Genomic DNA, 22,122 nt, shown 5'->3' with positions numbered 1-22,122 from the left:
ACCCTAAACCCTAAGCATTTTAGGTTTACAATACAAGCAGTCCAATCCTGACCGTCCAAACATTTTGCATAGAATAATACAATCTCAAACATATCACAAGTCAATCTGCATCATCCATTCTTCACCGCACATGGGAATCAGTAACCCATCACACTCTCTTCTCATACTGCTAAGAAGAATGATCATTCACGAGGTAGACATTTAATGCAATCGATCTTCACATGCAAGATCCTCAAGGAAATCCTTCACGTGTACAAAACTGACGTGGCATCTTGATCTCATCCTCATCTCTTAGCTAACTCGTCACAAAATGTCACTGGTTGCATTGCACAAGCTAGATTGCCAAACCGGAAACCCTAGAGCTGAGACTACCAACCGGTAGTCACACTTAGTGAAACCCCGACATCGGTTCACTACATCTCTTCATACCATTTCACCAACTTCTTCCAATCTGCATACCAATTCACTTGCACTTATTGACATCAATGACAACATACATTATCATCACATCATCATGCCAATTCATCATATGCCAGCAAATTTTTCTTAATATATTAATAATATCATTTATTTGAGAATAGCTTCATGTGGACCATTTATTTCAATTATGTATGTTATTCTAAACATTTTTGATGGGTGGGCTCAATTTTTTGGTCTCTGGGTGGCTATTCTTTGCCTGGTGATATAACTATGTAATTGTTTTTGTTCTTGGTTCAGGGCCGTCTCCCTGCTTATATAATAAAAAACATTAATTTTACCCTAACCATGATGCCATCATGGCCCATGTTCTTGAGTCATGGGAGCTTCACTTAGTGAACTTGGGCTCTCTCACATGCATTCATGGCATACTAAATAATCCTCCTATTTTAAAAAAAGATTATCCTAAACTCATTTTTGTCACCCCCTCCCAATACATAACCTGAAATAAAAACCTTCCTATAGTCACCAGATATTGTATTTTTTAATAGCCTTAATTAAAATCCCCCTATTTTCACTAGATGGGCAATATATTGTCTTTGATTTTTAGGATATTAAACCTCCCAATATGAACGCACATGATATAATATATCCTATCCGTTGACACCCTCATGACTTGAGGATGCTACCAAGGAAAATGGTATAGGAGTTTATTTGAATGGGGGATGGATTATGGTCATGAAAATAATTGGTTAACATAATTGGTTCTAAAAATTGTTGGACAAAAGGTTGGGATTGTTAAGACATGAAAAAATGTTATGAGACTAAGAAGAATTGTGACCAATAACTCCACACACCATGCTAAATTTTACAATTGGATTTTATTTGCGTTAGATGATGGATTTTAGATCTTTGAGTCTCGAATAAAATGATGTTGGATTTTCAACATATGAAATTTAAGGTTTTTAAAAGTACAATTTTAGGTTTTTGGCTTTAATGATCCAAATGTATTTTGGGATTTTAGGTTTTAGACTTGAAAATTTATGGATCCAAATATATTTTATGTTTTAAAATTTTTGATTGAGGGTGTTTCAAGAATCCTCATCACTATCATTCCTATGTAAATTATGATCCTTTCCAGTAGTCCTTAAATGTTGTACTTAATATATTGTTTAGATAAATTAGGAGTGGGTAATTTATAGATTTATGGAATATTAGGTGAAGGAATTCCATGCAAGGATAAGGCTTGTTTTTATTTTCCTAGTGATTTTAAATTTAAACATGGATCAGTATTGAGGGCTTGTCCTAGAATATTGTCTTCCTTGTCACTGTTGATCTAATGATGGAAGGTTTTTGTATGTTTTCTTAAAATATTATCATGTAAGGATGGTGAGAGCTCATCTTGATCCATAAGAATATTATCATCACTAGGATTGAAAGGAGGATACTCATTTTTATCAACAAAACTACCAACATCATCATTGTCATTGACTAAATTTAAGAATTAATTTCATCCAATAGGCTTATAGTGTCTAGTTTATCATTAATATTGATTTTATCTTTATTATGGTTGGATGTGGATTCATGATTTGGTTTTGAACATTCTTTTTCTATTTCTTTTTTGAGGATTTTTTGAATTTCATTATCATTCTTTAGTTTTTTTTAGTTTTCTATATTTTTTGTTAAATCAACATCAAAAGATGCATAAATTTTGAGCCCCAAATAAAAATGAAGAAGTTGAGAAAATACAACTTCAGAGATCCCAACAACACCTGCAAGCAAAATACTCGTCACAAGAGAAGAATGGAGGCAAAAAACAATAATGGCTTTGAAGAAGAAGATTATCATTCAGAGAGGGAATCAATTAAATGAACAAGTACAATACAATCCTTATAAAAGGATAATAGCAACCCTAAAGGTGTGCAACCCTAAATATGTGCAACTCTAAAGAAACCCTAAAGGGATAATGTGTATTTAATAATTAGAATAATTATTAAATACTTACAATATTTATTAAATACCTAAGTTTAGCTTAAGCATAGAGTTTAATAGACTAATAATTAAATAAATAATTATTAGCTAATACAAGATAACTCTAACAAAAAATATGATGTTTAAGTTTAAGCCTAATTTTAATAATGAATAGCCAATCTAAAATGCTGTCGAAAAGAGCTAATAAATACTAAATTTAAGTTCATTGTAATTTTTAACCAATTTAAACTATTAAAAATAAATTTGTACACTAAATCTTACAAATAATTAAAGCTTCCAAAGTAAATTATGGCCTTGAAAAAATTATACCAAATTATTGGTGCAAATTCTACAAGAATGATTTGTTCCACTATGAAGAGCTCCAGACCAACTTTCAAATTCCTAGAACAATTAAAACTTTGATTAGCAAGACAAACATTATAATCGTTTCACTAAATGTATTATAATAAATGTGTAGAAAGATAAAATATATATGAAAATCTCTTCCTTTAAATGTTCTACATTAAATTAATTATAAATTTTGAAAAAATTTGACAAATGCTTTAAAATAGACTACAAATTCTGAAAAAATAAATTACAAATATAAATACTTACAAGCTTTCAAATTTTAAATATCAATTGAAAAAAATAAAACATATTAACCATAACTCAAATACAATAAAGCATCAAAACATTAGCACAAACATTAGTCTTCAAATCTTTCAAATTTTAAATATCAATTGAAAAAAAATAAAACATATTAATCATAACTCAAATACAATGGAAGCATCAAATCATTATCACAAACATTAATCTTCATTATTTGTACACATGCTTCAAAAAATGGAGACTTAAACTAATAACAAATCACAAAATGATTTGGTTGCATCATTGTATAGTTGGCAAAGCGTTTGTGAGTGTTATTAGAAAAGATAAATAAGTTATCTCCAATACACATTTCGTAAGATCGAGGGGGTTACTAAAAACATTCACACATCTTGAATTTTATTCATGTTGGAGGCTTGGCAAAGTTTGCGAAGTTGAGGTTGATGATGTTACCAAAGTTTACATAAATTTTAAGTTGTATACTTTAATGGCATGGGGAGGCAAGTGTCATTATGTAGAAAGGAAACACCCATTGAACATTGCGAAAACACATTAAGAAAAAAATAATAATATTAACATATTGTTTGATGGAGTAGGACATCCTATATAATACCAATGTCTAAAAGTGCATGTGACTTAAAACTTGTTTAAGGAGAATTAATTGATTTTCTAAAAAAGTCTCTAGAGTTAGCTACATTTTGCAATCATCGGGAATTTCACTAGGACATGGATTCGTCAGAAATTCCAAAGAGGACATGGCTTTGAGCAAACTTTGCATCTTATGTTTCAAAAGAGAGATTTCATCTTTAATAAATTGATGTGGTTGTAGATTTTTCCATGAGAGAGTGATTTTTTCAAAGTTTTAAGACCTCTACAAAATGAATGTACATTTGAAATGCAAGGACTCTCTAACCTCTAAAACTTTCCAATACTCGATTTCAAGCAAGCAATTAAGAATTTTCACAATAATGAAGGAGAGGACAAGTACTCGATTTCAAGCATTCAAGATAGTATCCATGATCAAGATCAATTGAAAACACCATAAATTCTACATGACAACATCAACCTTTGTATGGAGACTTGAAAACAAGAGTCATTAAGGTATCACAAATTAAAGCGACAACTATTGATCATGATCAATGATCTATAATTTTTGACAAATTTCGTATTATTGACTTTTCGTGACTTTTTGGAACCAGTTTAGCCTTACTACTATCGTAGATTAAATTTCGTACCACATTAATGAGACGATGGTTAATCCATAATTGCTATATACAAGAAAAATAATGAAAACATTGGCATGTGGTACAAAACTTGATACTCACTATAGAAACTAATAATAATTCTTTCAATGTCAATGGGTAAATTTAGTTTTTAACGTTCAGACGATTGTACTCAAAGTTAACACACAAAAATGATGAGAAAGTTCCGCTTTACCATTGAGCGCTTGGCTATTTTCAACAACAATAATGACACTACTGCCAACTGCGAAACTCCTGCATTGTAAAATTGACACTACAACTTTGTACTCATAATAGTCAATAGTCCAGGGACAATGATCCCACTTTTGCTGAAATGAAGATAATTATGTTCAACGTCTTGGTTTGTAAGAAAAAATTAGACGTAAAGATTGCACATTTTACGAGTAGTCAAGCTGGATAGCGGGAAAAAAAGTAGACATAAAGATTAATAATAAGTAGTCAGCTGGACAGTGTTATACGATCACTTATGAGACCGAATGCACTGGAAGCACCGACATCACTTTTGTAGTGATCTCAGATAGAAGTTTTAATAAAAACTTACATGTCCTTTTCAAATAAACTTAAAAATTAAAAAATAAACTCAGATTATAACCAAGATCAAAGAGAGCCAAAATTAAAATTAAAACAAAATCAATTTAGGGATTGTTGTTCTCTTTTTTCCCCCTTCCCAACAGTCAGAAAACCGTGAAAAAGGATAAGGTAACCCTCCCTAAATTGCTTTAGTTTTAGGTAAACACAAAATAAGGAAATCGTCACTTCGAAGTTAAATATCTTTTTATCAGACGAGAGTGATTCTTCTGTATGTTAGTCGATTCGCGAGACCTTCCGATTTATTTTATCGTCTTACTCTTTGAAGGAGTGAAGAGGCGGGGAAAGGGCCCGCTGCCAGCTGATAAGCCCAAATTATTCTGCGTGTTACGTGATAGGCAGGGAAAGGACAGGGTATTATTCTGCTTTAAATCTGTGCATCTTTGACCAAAGCTAATGCAGGAAAGAGACAGAACTCCCAATGCTCTGCTTTCCATTGTCAATTACATATGTCCAATTTACGTACCCACTATGCGTGAAGGTTACTTTCGCATTTTACATTGTCAATTTTGTAATGAATGGCTGTGATTGATTAACCTGTCGCTAACACATTGTACAAAAGATCTATTTTGGAGCCAGAATAGCTTCAGCCACTTTCAATGAACAAGACAATGATGCGAAGGATGCAACAACACCTCTTGATGTAGATGTTTTTAATGTTACACCAAGTTTGTTCATTAGTAGCAGGGTGCTACATTAGAACTGATTTTTTTAGAGAAGTCTATGTTTGCACACATAAAAATGCTACCTAGGGTAACATTTTTCTAAAAGAGTGGGAGAGTAAACAACATGGATCACAAAATGATACTCATTTACTTTGTTGTTTTCTACAACTGATTACTTTAATTCATCTGCATATTATTTAATTCTTATACAAAATGACTTTAAGATTGTGGCCAACAAATAGCAATACCATTTAATGAGATTACTTAACTGCATGGTTATCGAAAGGTCAACATTCTCTCACTCAATGAGACTAAGAAACTTCAACATTTATAAGAAATTTGGCTAAATTATTAGATAATTCATGTTGTTGATCTTGAGAGCATATATTCATTTCAAACATAAGAAAATCTTAAAGGTAAATTGATATTTATCATTTTGCAATACGATTACATCTGATGAAGGCAAATATTCTTGATCGATGATTGTCTAGGGTTACAAAGTCACTATTAGCAAGCATACGACACATATATAGCAAGTTGATTTCAATCACAGGGTTCACAATGTTAATTTCTTACACTAACACTCCCAAATTATATCCCGTTTATAGTTCTTCTTTTAGATCCCTAACATTATACTCAAATCCATATACTTTATTTCAAGCAATTTAATCCTTTCTTTGAAAAGATGCAAAAAATAAGACATACACATTGTAAATAACATAAAGAAAGAAACAAATGAATATTGCTCATTAAGTTTGAAAGCAATTTTTAGTACGATATTCTAGAGAGAAGTACAACAAAACCCTTTGAATTCATTATTCATTCTAAAAGAAGACTTGATATATAAAATATCAATTGTCAAATTAACACTTTCTACTATAACGTCTAAGATGACATTTTACAAGACAAGAGAGAACCTCAAAACCTCAGAATTTGAATTCTTCAAAATGGCTTAGAATTCCCTTTAATAAAATAAGGGAGCAACATGCTTAGAGCTATGCAAAAGTGTCATACTTTTATTTGACAACTACTTGAAGCAATGGGATATGACAAAATGCATCTTCATGGCACAACAAGACAAAAAAAATTCTCATTGACCTAAAGAATGTTGGAGCTATAGAAATCGTTAATGAGGTGCTCAAAAGTCGAGGAAGACTCTGCCTTCTTAACTAAATGGAAATTGACACAATGTTGTTGGAATGGCTGCCCATGAAAGGTTGCATTCTCTATGGGGAGGCTATGGCCTTCTTCATGAAGGACGCATTTCTCCAAGAGTTGTATCCCCCTTTATTATTATTATTATTCTTTCCTTATTTTATTTTATTTTATTATTTGTGAATTAACTTGTTTATTTTTATTAAAACTATCTTTAATAAAATAGAAAATAAATAAGAGATATTAATACGAAGAGCTCTAAATTACCTTTTTAACATTACAAAAATCACAAAAATTGAAGATACTAGTGAAAACATATGATCTTAAAAGTAAAAACATAAGATCCAACTTTGATTGAGTATAACAAAAATATAGAGGTAAATCTAATTATAAAACTTCATTATTTTGGAAGCTGAAAAAGTCAATTGATTGTTGGAATATTATGTTGTTACTTTGCCAAAATATTCTTTCCCAAAAAATATCAAGCATTGGAAAAGTTTATGGGTTGGAATATGCTTTAGAGAATCCAGAATATTTTTGAGTCACACGTAAGAAAGAGAAGTTGCACCCAAAAAATGTCATATCATGTGGATGTATGGCTAAAGAAAGTTATGGGAAGATGGGGCAATGCATGCCCAAGGCTCAGGGGTGTATATATGCATAGGAATGCATGTGGGCACATGCCCTTTTAAAAGGATTTTTAATTAAAATAAAAATTACCTCCTCCTTTTGACCTTTTTTTTCTTCATGGAATTTTAAATATTTTTTTATTTGAAATTTTTTTTTTTCTAGAATGAATTAGAAAACTAGAGAATTTTTTTTTTTCACTTTTTTTATTTTTAAAAGTTTGTTTTGGCCTTGTTCTTTTTATTTTCTCAAAAAAAAAAAGGCTAAAAATCGAAAAAAAAATGATTTTGAGGAAAAACATGAAAAACTCAAAAAGTAAAAAATGTTGTACTTATGTACATAGATTGAGAAATGGGAGCAAGATGGTACATACATATCATTATGCAAGGATCTTGCCACCATATTTTTTTTTTGAAATCTCATATTTGGACAAATTGACTATTAATCTTTATGCTTTTTGTTATTCTTAACATGATAGTGAGGTTAGATTGAACTCACAGTGCGCCAAAAATTCCCTCAAGATTGGATCCCTCAAAATTTGGATAGGAACTTACCATATTTGAAGCTATGCTTGCTCCAACGTAGGTTTGTTCCTTCGATCACTTATTTTAACTAATTTCACTAAAAGCGCATCCTACCATTGTGTCCTTTTATAATATATGCACATTTTTAAAAAAATCTATTCTCATTAATTTATTTAATCAATATTTTGTGAATTTAGAGATCATTTATACAATTCTACCTCTACATTCATTTAATCTATGAAATAAGTATTTATTCTCAAATGTTAAAAAATAAGCACCTAACAAAACTTATATTACTTATTACATATTCAATATATCTCATTTTCTTTCACTACAAACTCAACTTCCAATTCCAATAGTTTACAAATTTGATTTATACAAAGGAAGGGGCAATATTGTGTTCATTGAATACATTGTAATATTTAAAAATAAATAAATAAATAAATCTGACAATTATATTTATGACCTATTTTGAATGAATGAAGAGGTGTGTGTGTCGTGTGATAGGAAATGAAAGGGTAGGGTACCCTGCCCGATATTCTACTTTAAATCTGGGCATCTTTGACCAAAGCTAATCCATGAAAGAGATAAAATTGTGAATGCTCTGCTTTTTGTGGTTAATCGCATCTGCCCAATGTAGGAAAAGAGAATCAGCGTTTAATCACGTTTTAATAATCAATCACTTTGTTTTTTCCATAGAAAAATAATAACAAAAATCTCATTAATAATTTCAAACAAACTATTAAATTCATCTTTTTATTTATTTTTTACTCAACTTGAAGCTGAGAAAATAAAGAAATAGATATTAAAACACATCAGACTATAAAGAAGTGATTTCACTACCCACAAGATAATGTAGTCTAAAAGAGAAAATAACCATTGATTACCTTCATTGATAAATATTACAATATTAAACTTGGCTTAGTAAAATTGCGTGATCAATTAAGAATTTGTATAGTATGAAGGACATTTTTTTTACTGATTTTATGTGAATATAAAATTTACTTATCTTAGTTGCAATTATTTGCAAAAAAATATAAAAAGACATGAATTACAAAATTAAATAGAATAGACATAAAGAAATCATCACTAACAAGATAAGCTCTTAGTCAAAGACATCAATGGAACCTACAGATGATGACTTGGTCCCACTATCATTCAACAAGAATCAATTGTTAAACTATTAGGTTGATGTCCTTCAACCAATCTTGTATCTAAAACTACACATGGAATGAATAAGAAAAATGCTTGGGGTTGTATTGGGGCTTGCTTCACTCAAACCTCCATTTTGGTGTTTCAACTTCCATGGAAAGCAAAATAAATGATATAAACACAACTAAAACAAAAGACATCGAAAATAAAAATATATGTGTTACAAACAAACTCTATTGTAAAGAAAAGACCATATCATGATAAAAAACACAAAGTGTATTTTTCACCTATAAATTTATATTTATAATGGAACCTTATCACAATCCTATAAAAAAATAAAATAATAAATACGCATTTGTTGGCGTACACAATTCTATTGCTTGAGGAAGAAGGTTGTAATATCAAAGCAATCATTTGAGATATGTTTTACACATTGTGTTCTACACAAAAGTGTATTCCATATTGCATTTTTTAAATCTACACAAGCTTAGTTTGTGTTGGTGTGTAGCGTAAATTGTGAGACAAAGAGAATAAACCCTAATCCCACTCTCACATACACACTCGCAAAATACGAAAGAACCTAGGGAGGTAACACACTTCAGCTACTTCTTGTGAGGAATAGAGAGTCGAGGATTACCTCTTAGGGTTTCAATTCCCTTGTTACAAATGAGAGAGAGGAATGATGAAAAATGCAAATTAACCTAGAATGCAAGCATACACAAGTAACCCTAATATGGAAATATAGAACTGAGAATAATTGATATGCTATTGAAAAGTACAGATTAAGAGGCAAATTCAGAGGTGCACTTGTACCAGAAATCATAAAAAAAATGTCTAGGACTAGAGTGCTACGCCCCTATCCTAATTCTGCAGACTGAAAGTTGTACCTATCAGATTGAGATTTGAGGACTAGGCCCTGTTGCCCTGCCAAAATCTACCCAGATTTGGGAGGACCAGGACACTACGCCCCTGTCTTGGGCAGGACCAGAGTGCCACGCCCCTGTCCAAGGGGTTTTTGCTGATATTTGACCCTCAGAATAGTTTATGTGCACTCTGCCAATCTTGAAACTTTCAGCGACGCTCAGATCCTGAATCTACACTTGTAGCTGAAAAATAGGGTTTTGGGTGGCTATGTAGGGTTTTTCCTTAGTCAAACCCCTGACTTGGTGATTTCCACCTCAACAAATAGCCTATTTGTATAGTAAAATAGTGTGTGCAAGACCCTAGGATGAATGCAAACAATCTAGAGCAACCCTAAAGAGTAAAACCTAAATGCTTGTAATTGAAAAAGAAAATGCTCTAAATCAATTATGCAAAGCGATCTAAAGCATGAATGTGAATCAAATTGATGTAATTAAGCTCATACAAAGACATGGAAACAAGATGAAACCATACCCAACCCCAAGGGAGGGGTACAAGCCAATCTTCAGTTGGTGATCTCCTATTGCTTTCCTACATCTTCAAGAGCCCCCAATTGATGAAATAACGCTTGGTGAATACTTGATAGGTGTAATTGAGTGTTGTTGAAGACTTCAAAATATCTGCTCTTTTGCTACATAGAAGGTTCCTTGTGTTTTCTCCAAAAGCTTTTTCCTAGATCTTAGATTGCCAAAAGATTCCTAAATGCCTCCAAATGAAGAAAGAGAGCTCTTATGTATGAAACCCTAGATCTTAATTTAATATTTAGGTTGACCTAGGATTCAAATTTCCCACCATTTTCTTGGTGTTAAGCAATATAATATCATAGAATTATGCTCCCAAAATTTCGGGAACCATGTACACTTTGTACTCAGTCCGACCAAATTTTCACCAAATTTTCAAGGTCATTAGATATGATTGTATTAGAGTGAATCCTGAAGTTACAGCTGATTCTGAGATGTTTTGATATGTGAAAACGGGCCTTAAAGGTCAAAATAGGACAAAATTAGGGTTTGTGATTAAAAGATTTATTGAAAGAATAAAATTAAAAGGGGCACGCTTAGAGTAAAGGGCCCAACTTTATAATGTGTGAAGTGATGAAATATGAATTTAGATTTAATTAAATTCATTAATTAAATGCTTAAAGGGGTTTAGAAATGCGAGATGCAAAACACATTAAGGCAGGTGCTAACCCAAGCGTGGAATTGTACCACCCTAGCAAGGGTGTACAATTAATGACGCTACAGTTGGTATGATATGTTTTTCATCATTTGACACTATCTCAAATGAACAACCTCCCTCTTTAGGTAATATATGCAAGTGGACCACAATAAAATAATTTTATTCATTCTATGTCATTGCAGAGTTGTGATAGGATTCCACTGTATATGAAGTTGTAGTTTGAAAGGAATATTAAGTTATGCAACCTAAAAAAGATTAGTTCATGGTTGATAGGACACTTTTTTTTCTCATTTTATAATCTCATAAATGGTTTGATATCACAAACTTATTTCATGAGTGTTAGAATTTCAAATGTCATTATAGTGAGTGTCATATGATTATCATGGTTGAGTATGATAATTATTATGAAATGTTTTTTATTAAGTGAAAAACAGGTTTTGAAGGGATCTCAAAACCCTTTACAACATTACATAGAAAGATTGAACTTTAAAGACCTGCATAGAAAGAACATAAAAAACAACTAACAGGCAGACAAAAAGATAGTGAAGGACCAAAGACCAGTAAGGGACAACACATAGGCACACAAGGGAAAACATAGGACCCGTCAAGAAACAAGCCTAAGTAAAACTTTTAAGGAACTCTATAGCTTCCAGCTCTAGTTTATCCATAGAGGTAGTTGCACTCTTAATTTATTGGATCTCCTTAGAAGCACACAATGCCTTTTTCCTGGTACTTGCACGTGTTCTCTTACATGGACCAGTATAAGCATCTTCAGAGTTTGTATCCTTGTCTTCCATAACTTCAATAGTAGAATTCTCCTGGTTGACCTCTTCCAGCTTGGTGATCAGGATCTTTAGGTTTTTAGCAGAGTCCTTGAGGATTTTATGACACTGCCCCCCAATTTTCTTGAGGGTACTCTCCACATTGGAAACCCTCTTCTCCATATCTATAAACCTAGCCTTCACCACCTTAAAATTATAACTATAAGCATTAGTGATCGCTTCGACATCGCTAACCACTTTTGTCAGCTCCCTCAAATTATCAGGGAGAGAGCTAAGCTTGCCAATGTTCATGGCTTCAATAAGTTTATTCCTACTCGAGGAAGCACTTTGCTTAGATTTTACATCATGAACCTCATGAAAAACCCATTTCATTACCTTGTAGATATCCAATGCTCCATCCTTGGTAATTTGCAACACATTGAGAGTGGGGTCTTTGCTATCATTTCTCAAGTCAATAAAAATAGTCTCTTCACCAGGGGTTTCCAAATTAACAACAGGTATTTTATCATTGATAGGAGGGAAATCCTCACCTACCATTTCCATAGGAATATTATCAATAGGTCGAACAAGGATCTTAGATTCCAGAGGAGGGGTCAGAGCTTTGGAATTGCCCACATCATCCCCCATGTACCTGGCAGAGATGGAGGGCATAATATTTTCTTTCTTCTTTGGAGGGAAGGCAACCCATTCATCCTCATTCTCTATCTCCATACCCTCATTGTCATCATCTTCTTCCTCATACCATCTCTTATCCTCTTGAGTTTTCTTACCCCTTTGCATAGACACTTTACCCAAATTCTTCATGGCAAACCCAACAACCATCTCTTTGTTTTTCCTTTTACCATACTGCTCTACTAATTCTGTATCAGACTCTCCTTCCTCATCATCATCTGAATCATGCATGTCCTCTTCCGAGGTAGAGTGGTCGGAAATGGTTTGTTGTATAGAATTGGATTTGAAATAATCATACAATAACACCATTAACCCTTCATGGAGAGCATGGTTACTATTTGGATTATCCCTAGCATCCTTAATGCTATTATTCATAGAACAAAGAAGATAGAAATGAATGGATACCTTATCTTTATGATGAAAATGATTTAGCAAGAGAAAATGATACTTGTAGACCCAAGTAAACCTTCCATCTAGAGTAATGTACTGCATAATAGCAAATAAAACCCACCTCCAGACCTTCTTAATCACCTTCAAAGAATAGTAGGTCTTACTTCCCTTGACCAATTTGGCCTTTTCAGCCTCTTTCAGAAATTTTTTGATGGCAAAATTAGTGAGTTTCTAGTCTTTGTAAAATCTCCTACCATCAAGGGGTAGACCAGTAATGTCAACAATAACACCCTCATCAATATTCACCTTCCTTTCATAGATAGTTATCCTACCATCCTTCCAGCTCTTTTTAAAGATTTTGGTAATGGAGAGGTTCTAGCCTTTCAGAGACTCCATGAAGCCATTCACATTACCAGCCTCCAAGATCTTCCATACTTTAAGCTTTTGCTTCCATTCATCACAACATAGGGGCTCCACTCTCTTCCTCTTTCCTCCCATCACACCTTCAACAACATTCTTCAAAACCTCCTCGATTTCTAGAAACAACAATAGAGATAAACCCAAGATGAGATGTGATCTGCAAAATTTAGAAACCCTAAGGCTAAAAGAAACAAGAAAAACCCATAAAACATGCTAGGTCTTATCAAAATTAATCTCCAGTTTGTCAATCGGATTCCATCCTTCACAATTAATAATAACTTTATTCATTGGAGTGTACATTGTAATCATCAGTAAGAACTCTCACTTTACCATTAATCCTATCATAATTAAGGATGGCATGTACCTCATGGGGAAGATCCAGCTCACCTTGCCACCAAATCAATTGATCAACTCTCACCGCCATGTTAGCAATGCAGTCCGCCATACCATTAACTTCTCTGTAGTCGTGAGATATAAAGAATTGTTCAAAAGATTTAATAGGATATTTTACCAAAGCTATTATATTATTGATAGTACAAGAATGGGGGGTAATACCCTTAAGGCATCTTATTATATTGTTAGAATCCCCTTCAATCCAAACCTTTTTATATCCCATCATTTTAGCTAGAAGAAGGGATTGAAGAGCAGCCATGGCCTCGGCTAGGTGATTAGTCTAACAGCCTAGATGTAGAGCCACTGTCACAATACATTGGCCAAGTTCATTTCTTATCACTTCCCCACACCTAGCTGGCCCAGGGTTACCCTTGGTGACCCCATCCAAATTGATTTTAACCCACCCATTTGGTGCAAAGTTCCACTTACAATTCTCTGTTATCTTTCTTGTGGACTAAAGCTGAAGTAGCCAAGATTTTCTAGGTTTTGAATATAGAATTATCACCTTCACTACTTGGAGGATGAAGATTTCCAACAACATTCAAATTGTCTATAATGGATCTCTAGATTTTAGCAAAAACCACTTCCAGGGGAGACCTAGAGTCTTTAAAAATTCTATTGTTCCTCTCTTTCCAGATTCCCCATAAAACATGGGGGAAAGACAAAATCCCATAGCATCTTCATGGATTTGTTGGAAGAGTAACACATCCATTCTCTGAAACAATCTTGAGTAGAAGAGGGGAAAGCCTAGCTCAAATTCCACATTTGTAGGAAAAGGAACCTGTAGCATCATAAAATTGTACCCCTTACAATTTTGACTATGTTTTAGACCTCTTACCTTGGCGATATCATCTCCCATGCTTGATTGGGATCCATGTATGCCTCCACCATGGAACTGGGCCTCATTTCCACACTTTAGAACTTGTTTAGACCTCATTTTAGGCCTCAAAATGGGCAGGACCATGGTGTGGCGCCCCAGTCCCCTTGGGATAGGGGGGTGGTGCTCCTATCCCCTTAGGATAGGGGCATGGAACCCTTGTCCTCCCTCTTTGAGTGGCCCCAAAATAGGTCCATCCAACCCTTGGACCTAAATTTGTTGGAATTCAAGAACAGTAAGAGGGGGGGTGAATTAGTAATCTCTCGGCTTGGTAATTTTTAACCTTATTAACAAATCCACTTATTAACTAGAATGCATAAAAGGAAATAACAAAAAATAATAACAATGCAACTACAAAGATGAACACCATAAGACATATATTTATACATGGAAAACCTCAAAGAAGAAAACCAAAGTGGCATTTGTGAACCACAATATCTATCCACTATCCAGTTGAATAAATATTACATGAAAGGGATAAATATTACATGAAAGGGGAATGGACATGTAGGAAGGCACATTTCCTAGAGCACAATGCTCATCACTAAGGAGCCTCACCGACTACAAATACAAAATATTGAATTACAATAAAAAATTTGAACTCTGAGTGTACGTCTGATATGCTAGATGAGTTCTAGTTTAAGCACAAACTGTATGAGTGAATACTAAAACCTTCCTTACTATTATATCAATTCGTGTCCCAACCCTTTATACAAATATTCGAGACCGATTATAGATCATGAAATTCGCATATTGTCGATCAAGATCTCGCTCATTACATTACCATACAATTGCATATTGCCTATCTCCCAAAATGACCTAATAGACTGACTTATATACCCTTACATAAATGAATGCCTTATCTTGGCTTACAATCATATTACAAAAGATAAATTCATGTCAGCCCAAAACAAAATATAAACTTTAATCTTCATGATCGTTGTTGCTTTAACCTTTGCCAAATCAATCTCCTATGTCGGCCTCCAAATACCAGTTCCAAGTTTTCTAGTTTACTTTGTCTGCCAGTTTCCTTTCCATATGCCAGTTACCTAAATGTCAGATAGAAAACCTCGATTACCGGATCCACAATGATGTGTGTTGCTATCAATGACAACACCATGAACCCAAATGAGTGTCAATTTCCAACAATCTCCCCCTTTGGCATTGATGGCAAGGCTCATGTGAAAAATGATGCAATGCCTACTATTCCGGTTCTATTCCATATTCTTCTCAAAAATTGAGCTTCATGAAACTACTCCCCCTGAGCTATACATACTTCTTATGTAAACTCCTTTTGAATTGTATCCAACTCCACTTCCCACTAGATTAACATTTTTCACATCCAACCTCTTCCCCTTTGACAACAATGCCAAAGGTCGAGGCAAACAATAACAAATGAATGAAATTCTATACAAAAGAATGAAATCAAAACTAATATTACTGGATCTAAATATGCTTGAATACATCCCGATAAGCATTCTTCAAAAATACTAAGTATGTATCCCAACCAGTTCTTAGTGTACCCAAAACTGATATAAATCCATTTAGAATGTAGGCATACACTTCTTGATCTGATAATGAGTCTAGAATGGGTTGACTCATCTTATCCATGCACTCCCTCTTATGAGTTAATAATGTGTCTAGCTGGGGACTGCCTAGACCTCTTAGCTCTCTAGCTTGCCAGATGGGCCTATCCTTATCCTTTTCTAATGCTGATATCTCTCCCTCTATTATCAAAATTTGACCATCAATTATGTTGGTTAGGGATTGAGTTCCATCAAAATTATTTACAGTTTGTTCCTGTATATGGTGAAAATGGATAGCAATAAACAACAATATTGAAAGACTAAAATGGATTCAACCACCAAACCCTAGCCTAACAATGAACAAAGATCCACCATAACATATGAAGATAACCTAAGACAATGCAAAATAACTCAAAAAATCACAAAGATTATACCATCACATGTCCACTAGGGTTTTTGGTCTCCATTCTTCCTATCTCCATTGATCTTGTTTGATATGCTTGCTCTCAGATTTTTGTATGCACAAGAGCTCAACAAAGAACGGAATGTGGTTGCAAGTAGGATCGTAGTGTAGCCAAGTCCTCCAAAATTAGTCATTAGGGTTTCGGTAATGAAGAAAGCATCTCCTTAAATAGAGGACACAATAGAAAATGGAGGGTTAAGATTGAGAGGTGTAAAAAGAGAGGTCGGCTAGGATTAGAGGGTAGGTATAAGAAATACCAAAATAATGAAAGGGGTAGGTAGTGTAGGAAATAAGAGATGAATGACATGTGTCATGTGTAGAAAAGGTTAATGAATTAATTAAATAAATAAAGATTTATTTAATTAATAGAAGAAGTAGGGCAATTAAATAAATTAAATATTTATTTAATTTAGGAAAGGGATAATTTAAATAAATAACTGTATTTATTTAAATGAGAAATAAGGCTAGAAGAGGATAAATGAATTAATTAAATAAATAAAGATTTATTTAATTAATAGAAGAATTAAGCTAAAGTAATTAAATAAATAAAATATTTATTTAATTAGACATGACAATTTTAGGTGTCTACATTTTGCCCCTCTTTGAGACAATGCGGCTTGTCGCGTTGTTTCAAAGAAGATAAGATGAACTGATACAGAGTTGCCCCAGGATGGGAATGATATGCCCCCTCGAGAGATTGGATGAAAAAGTCTGGAAAGATTGCAGACAATCTCGCGATAAGAAAGATGGGAAAGAATGGGCTGATTGGATAATGGGACAAAATCACAGGATGAAGAATACTGACTCGGGAAAATGAAGGGCAGGGCTAGGGTAGGCTATAAGATAAACCACGGGCAAAAGACATCCTCATTGTCATCCACACCCATAGAAGATCACAGTGCAGAGCGAGAAAAGAGCAGCAGCAGTCAGCAGCGATGGCATTCGTTCATAGATTCGATCGTGTCCGCCGATTCCAGCGACCAGCCGATGCAGGAGAGCCAGTAAGTACCCGAAAACCTCCTCGTACTTTCACGCATTTCAAGTTTTGTCATTAATGCATGTTTAGGAGCAATAAATGCGCTAGAAATAGGGTAGTTTAAAAGTGCAAAAACGCGCAACCGCGTCTGTGTCAGCGCCAGGCGCGTCTGTGTCCAACAGGCGCGTCTGTGTCGGGTCCAGGCGCGTCTGTGCTTGGAACCGCGTTTGTGTTGAATGCGGACGCGTTTGTGAAATGTAGTAGCGTCTGTGCTTTTGAATAGCGTTTATGTCATGCAGGGACGTCTGTGTTCCCTGGTCGCGTTTATGTCTGGCATAGGCACGTTTGTGTTTAGAAAGCGCGTCTGTGTTACAGAGGCGCGTTTATGCAGTCTATAAGCGCGTTTATGAGTTAAAAGCGCGTGTGTGTTGAAAAAGTGCGTTTATGTGTTTAAATGCATGGTTTTAGTCCTTTAGGTCAAATCGGCAGTTCTGTGATGAACATACGCTGTCGATTGGATAAGCTGCTGAGAGGATACACTCAAGCAGGTCCTCTAGGAAGATTAGGATAGATCAAGGCACTTTGTGATGAACAGGGAGCACCAGGATATGCAGCACTTTGTGATGAACAGGGAGTGCGAATGTGAGTGACACTTTGTGATGAACAGGGAATGTCACACACGTAGTACTTTGTGATGAACAGTGAGCACTACTAGGATAAATAGCAACACTTTGTGATGAACAGTGAGTGTCACTAGGGTAGATAGCCATATGCATTTGGGTAGCGAGTAGCATTTTGTGATAAACAGTGAATGCCACGATAACTAACAAGATTGATTTGCTTGACTGCAGGAGTATTTGCCGATGTTGGAGTCACGGGAGAGATTCCCATCGACTCAGAGACTGCGTCCAGAGTTGTCCATCCAGGACATGATTTCCATTGAGGAGATGGGTCTCACATATATGCTCTATGTGCCTGAGTTTCGGGCAAACATGGGGTTGCTGACTGCATTGGCCGAGAGATGGCACTCAGAGACATGCACGTTTCACCTGCCGATGGGTGAGATGACAGTGACACTGGAGGATGTATACAGGATATTACATGTCCCTATTGATGGAGAGTTGATCCCTTACGACCGTGACGGTGACAGGGAGGCCTTGAGACGGGTTTTTCAGGATCCTGAGTTGGAGATGAGAGCAGGGCATGTAGCCTGGGACACCATGACTGCCACAGGATTGGCATTGCCGGCAGTTATTGGGGGAGTTATCAGTGGATACCTGTGTCCAGACAGGGCCACACGAGGATTGGCAGTGGGCTGGGGAGGGGCCTTGGAGACGCTGATGGCAGAGCACACTAGGTATGCATGGGGGCCATGTGTCCTAGCACATTTGTACTATGAGCTGCATCAGTTTGTATACCATGGATCAGTGGGGCTGGGCTGCGGTGTGACTCTATTGCAGGTGTGGGCCTATGAGCACCTTCCAGTGACGAGGCCGATTCATTTCAGAGGCAGAGGACAGGGATAGAGTTTTGTTCATTTGTATGCCATGATCACATCCCAGCCTCGGATTGGGAGATTGGAGCACTGGAGGAGAGTCATTGATGACATTGATATGGTGATCTGGAGGCCGTACCTGGGGTGCGAGGAGTGGGGTGACGATGCACTGGAGCTACCCTACACCTTCCGGAGCAGGTACCTGATTGGGCGGACGCCCTATATATTAGAGAGACAGCTGGTGGATAGGGTATGCAGGCAGTATGGCCGGATTCAGAGGATGCCCCGAGGCTCGGGTATGTATGCCCGTACTGTTAGAGATCAGGTGCAGTTTGGCCCACTGCTATCTTATGATCAGGCAGTGATGCAGCTAGCAGAGATGATGCCGATGCCATGGGACATGTGGCCAGAGGTAGATGATGTAGGGATGGACGCAGAGTACTCTGCGTACTGGGCAGAGCATCCATTTCCGAGGTTGACAGATCCGGCAGAGCCAGTGGATGGAGAGGGTGGAGGAGATGATGATGAGGGAGGAGGGGATGCAGGTAGGGGCCGGTGGAGGCGGAGGGGAGTGGTGGGAGAGAGATGGGTAGCACCTCGGAGGGAGGGAGGTCAGGAGAGAGCAGCTCCAGTGGTGAGAGGACGGGGTGGACTGCCCCTACAGGTGCCAGCAGCACAGGGTCCCAGAGAGGGACAGAGACAGGTACAGCCAGAGGGACAGAGACAGGTACAGCCACAGGTACCTATACAGGCACAGGGACAGGTGCAGGCAGAGGCACAGGGACAGGCACCTGTAGAGGAGGAGCCATAGGCAGGGGCGGAGAGCGGAGACTCCGAGGAGGATGAGGTGGTGAGGCTGCGGGAGATCTGCCAGGGCCAGGCAGATGAGATTGAGGATTTGGTTCGAGAGAGGAACCACCTCAGGATCAGGGTCCGAGACACAGAGCGGGAGAGGGATCAGGCCATCCAGAGATATACCGAGGCCGAGACAGCTCTGAGGGCAGGTATGCGGGCAGCAGAGGATGCAGGGGCAGGCTACGCCTATGTTTTGCGAGCGGGAGAGGAGATCGCCTACTGGAGGGATCTATATTATGCAGCCGTGCCAGCAGAGCAGCGGGCTAGGAGCTTCCAGAGGTCGTCGCGCACAGCGACGGCTACGGGAGGGAGCCGCAGGAGACAGGCATCCAGCGGTGGGGTTATGGGGCCTCCACCACCACCAGAGGGACAGGGGGATCCAGGGGCAGGGCCATCTACAGCTCAGACTCCGTCGAGGCGAGGTGGCTCCGAGGGAGGGAGTTCCTCATAGCTATAGTGGGCTCCCATTGTATCAGTAGATGTATCATTGTTGTATTGTAGACACCTGCGGGTGATTCTTTTGTAGCCATATGATTCTTTTGACATCATTGTATTATGACACATTTGATTGATTATATATATGAGATGATTCATCTTTTGCGGCAGCTATATGCATGTGTACCTTGTGTGATGAGATGTTCTTATGTGATGCATGTTTTATGATATGGATGCTTATATGATGCAAGGCCATATATTTTTGTTCTTTTATGTTGTATATGTGATGCATGATGCAAATGAAAATGTATGTGATGCAAATGATTATTTATATAATGAAAATGTGAGATGTGCTAACATGTGTTGTATGCAGGATGTGATGCCATTATAATATCTATATGTATGAAATGCTTATATGTGGTGATGCAGGTGCAACTATATGAAATGCACATGTTTTTGGTGTGTCATTATACTCAGTCATGTGATAGCGGGCTACGCGGACTCGAGAAGGACAATGGAAGTCAATCAAGAAAGGGGGATGGAAGACAGAAGATATGAACGTGAAAGAGCTTCTTGTGCGTTATCATCATTGAGCTTTATTATGGCAGAATAGGTTATGACAATCGAGGCATATGTTCGGCCCAGAAAGTCATTGTACCTGTTTGCATGGAGATAAGACAGTCACAAACAAGGAATGCCCCAGTTCACACTAGACTCACAGTGTCCTCATATCCTTGGACAAGTCATAGTATTACTAAAAGACAATCCACAGACAGCAAATGCAAATAAGTGACGATACCCCATCCTCGCCTTTCTAGTCAAAGACATCCTGGAGATAGAATCTCTAGTCAAAGACATCCCGGAAAAGCTAAAAGACATGTCACCAAAAAGATAAAACCAAAAGAAAACCAAGACTCGACACCCACATCCACTGTAGTCTTCAAGTTTGTGTCTCTTGTCACTTGTTTAAGTCAAATTTTGATTGTGGTCACAATGTTCACTTTCACAAAAAGGATAGATAGCACTGAACCATATGTTGTCTGAGTCTGTTAAAAGATTTGATTTTGTTGAAGCCCATTGTTGCTGCTGTGTCTCCTTGAAAACTGACTGAATCCATGAAACTGATACCTTATTGTGGAGAAGATGGAACTTTATTGCGGATCTGCGATGCAGATGTTGCTTTATTGCGGATTGTGCGCGGATAGACTGAAGAAAGCTGGAAGAAACTGTACTCCTCGAAACATGTGATGTTCTCAGTTCCACACCCATTACTAGACGCAGGAATTGGCCGTAGTCACAGATAGGATCTGATTTATTATGGATGGAAAGAGAGTGAAAAGGGAGGGTTTATTATGAATGGCTAACCAATCTCGGGTAGATCAATAACAAGCCATGATGGGAATGGGTAAGTTTATTGTGAGTGAATTGGTCGTGATTGTGTGCGAAGTGAAAGAATGAAAGGGAATCCTGAAAGAGGGAGGAGCAAAGTCCCTACGCATGGCGCTGGTGACCCAGTTTTCACCATGGTACTTGCCCAGGGCGCCATCGAAGTGGTTTTCACCGTTGGACGAAATTATTTCTCTTTACTTTTTTGGATTTTGCAATTTTTTTGTTGTCACAAGGCGCCTGTTTGCCAGGTTTTCACCAAGTAACAATTTTTTTGTTTTATAATTTTTTTTTTTTGGTATTTTTGAATTTTTTTGATTTTTTTGTATTTTTGCATTAGGATACTCAAAAAGAGCTTATGTGTAGAACCTGCGAAGGTGCATGC

Source organism: Cryptomeria japonica, chromosome 5 (assembly GCF_030272615.1).
Source record: "Cryptomeria japonica chromosome 5, Sugi_1.0, whole genome shotgun sequence".
Lineage (NCBI taxonomy): Eukaryota > Viridiplantae > Streptophyta > Pinopsida > Cupressales > Cupressaceae > Cryptomeria > Cryptomeria japonica.
This window is presented reverse-complemented; position numbering follows the sequence as displayed.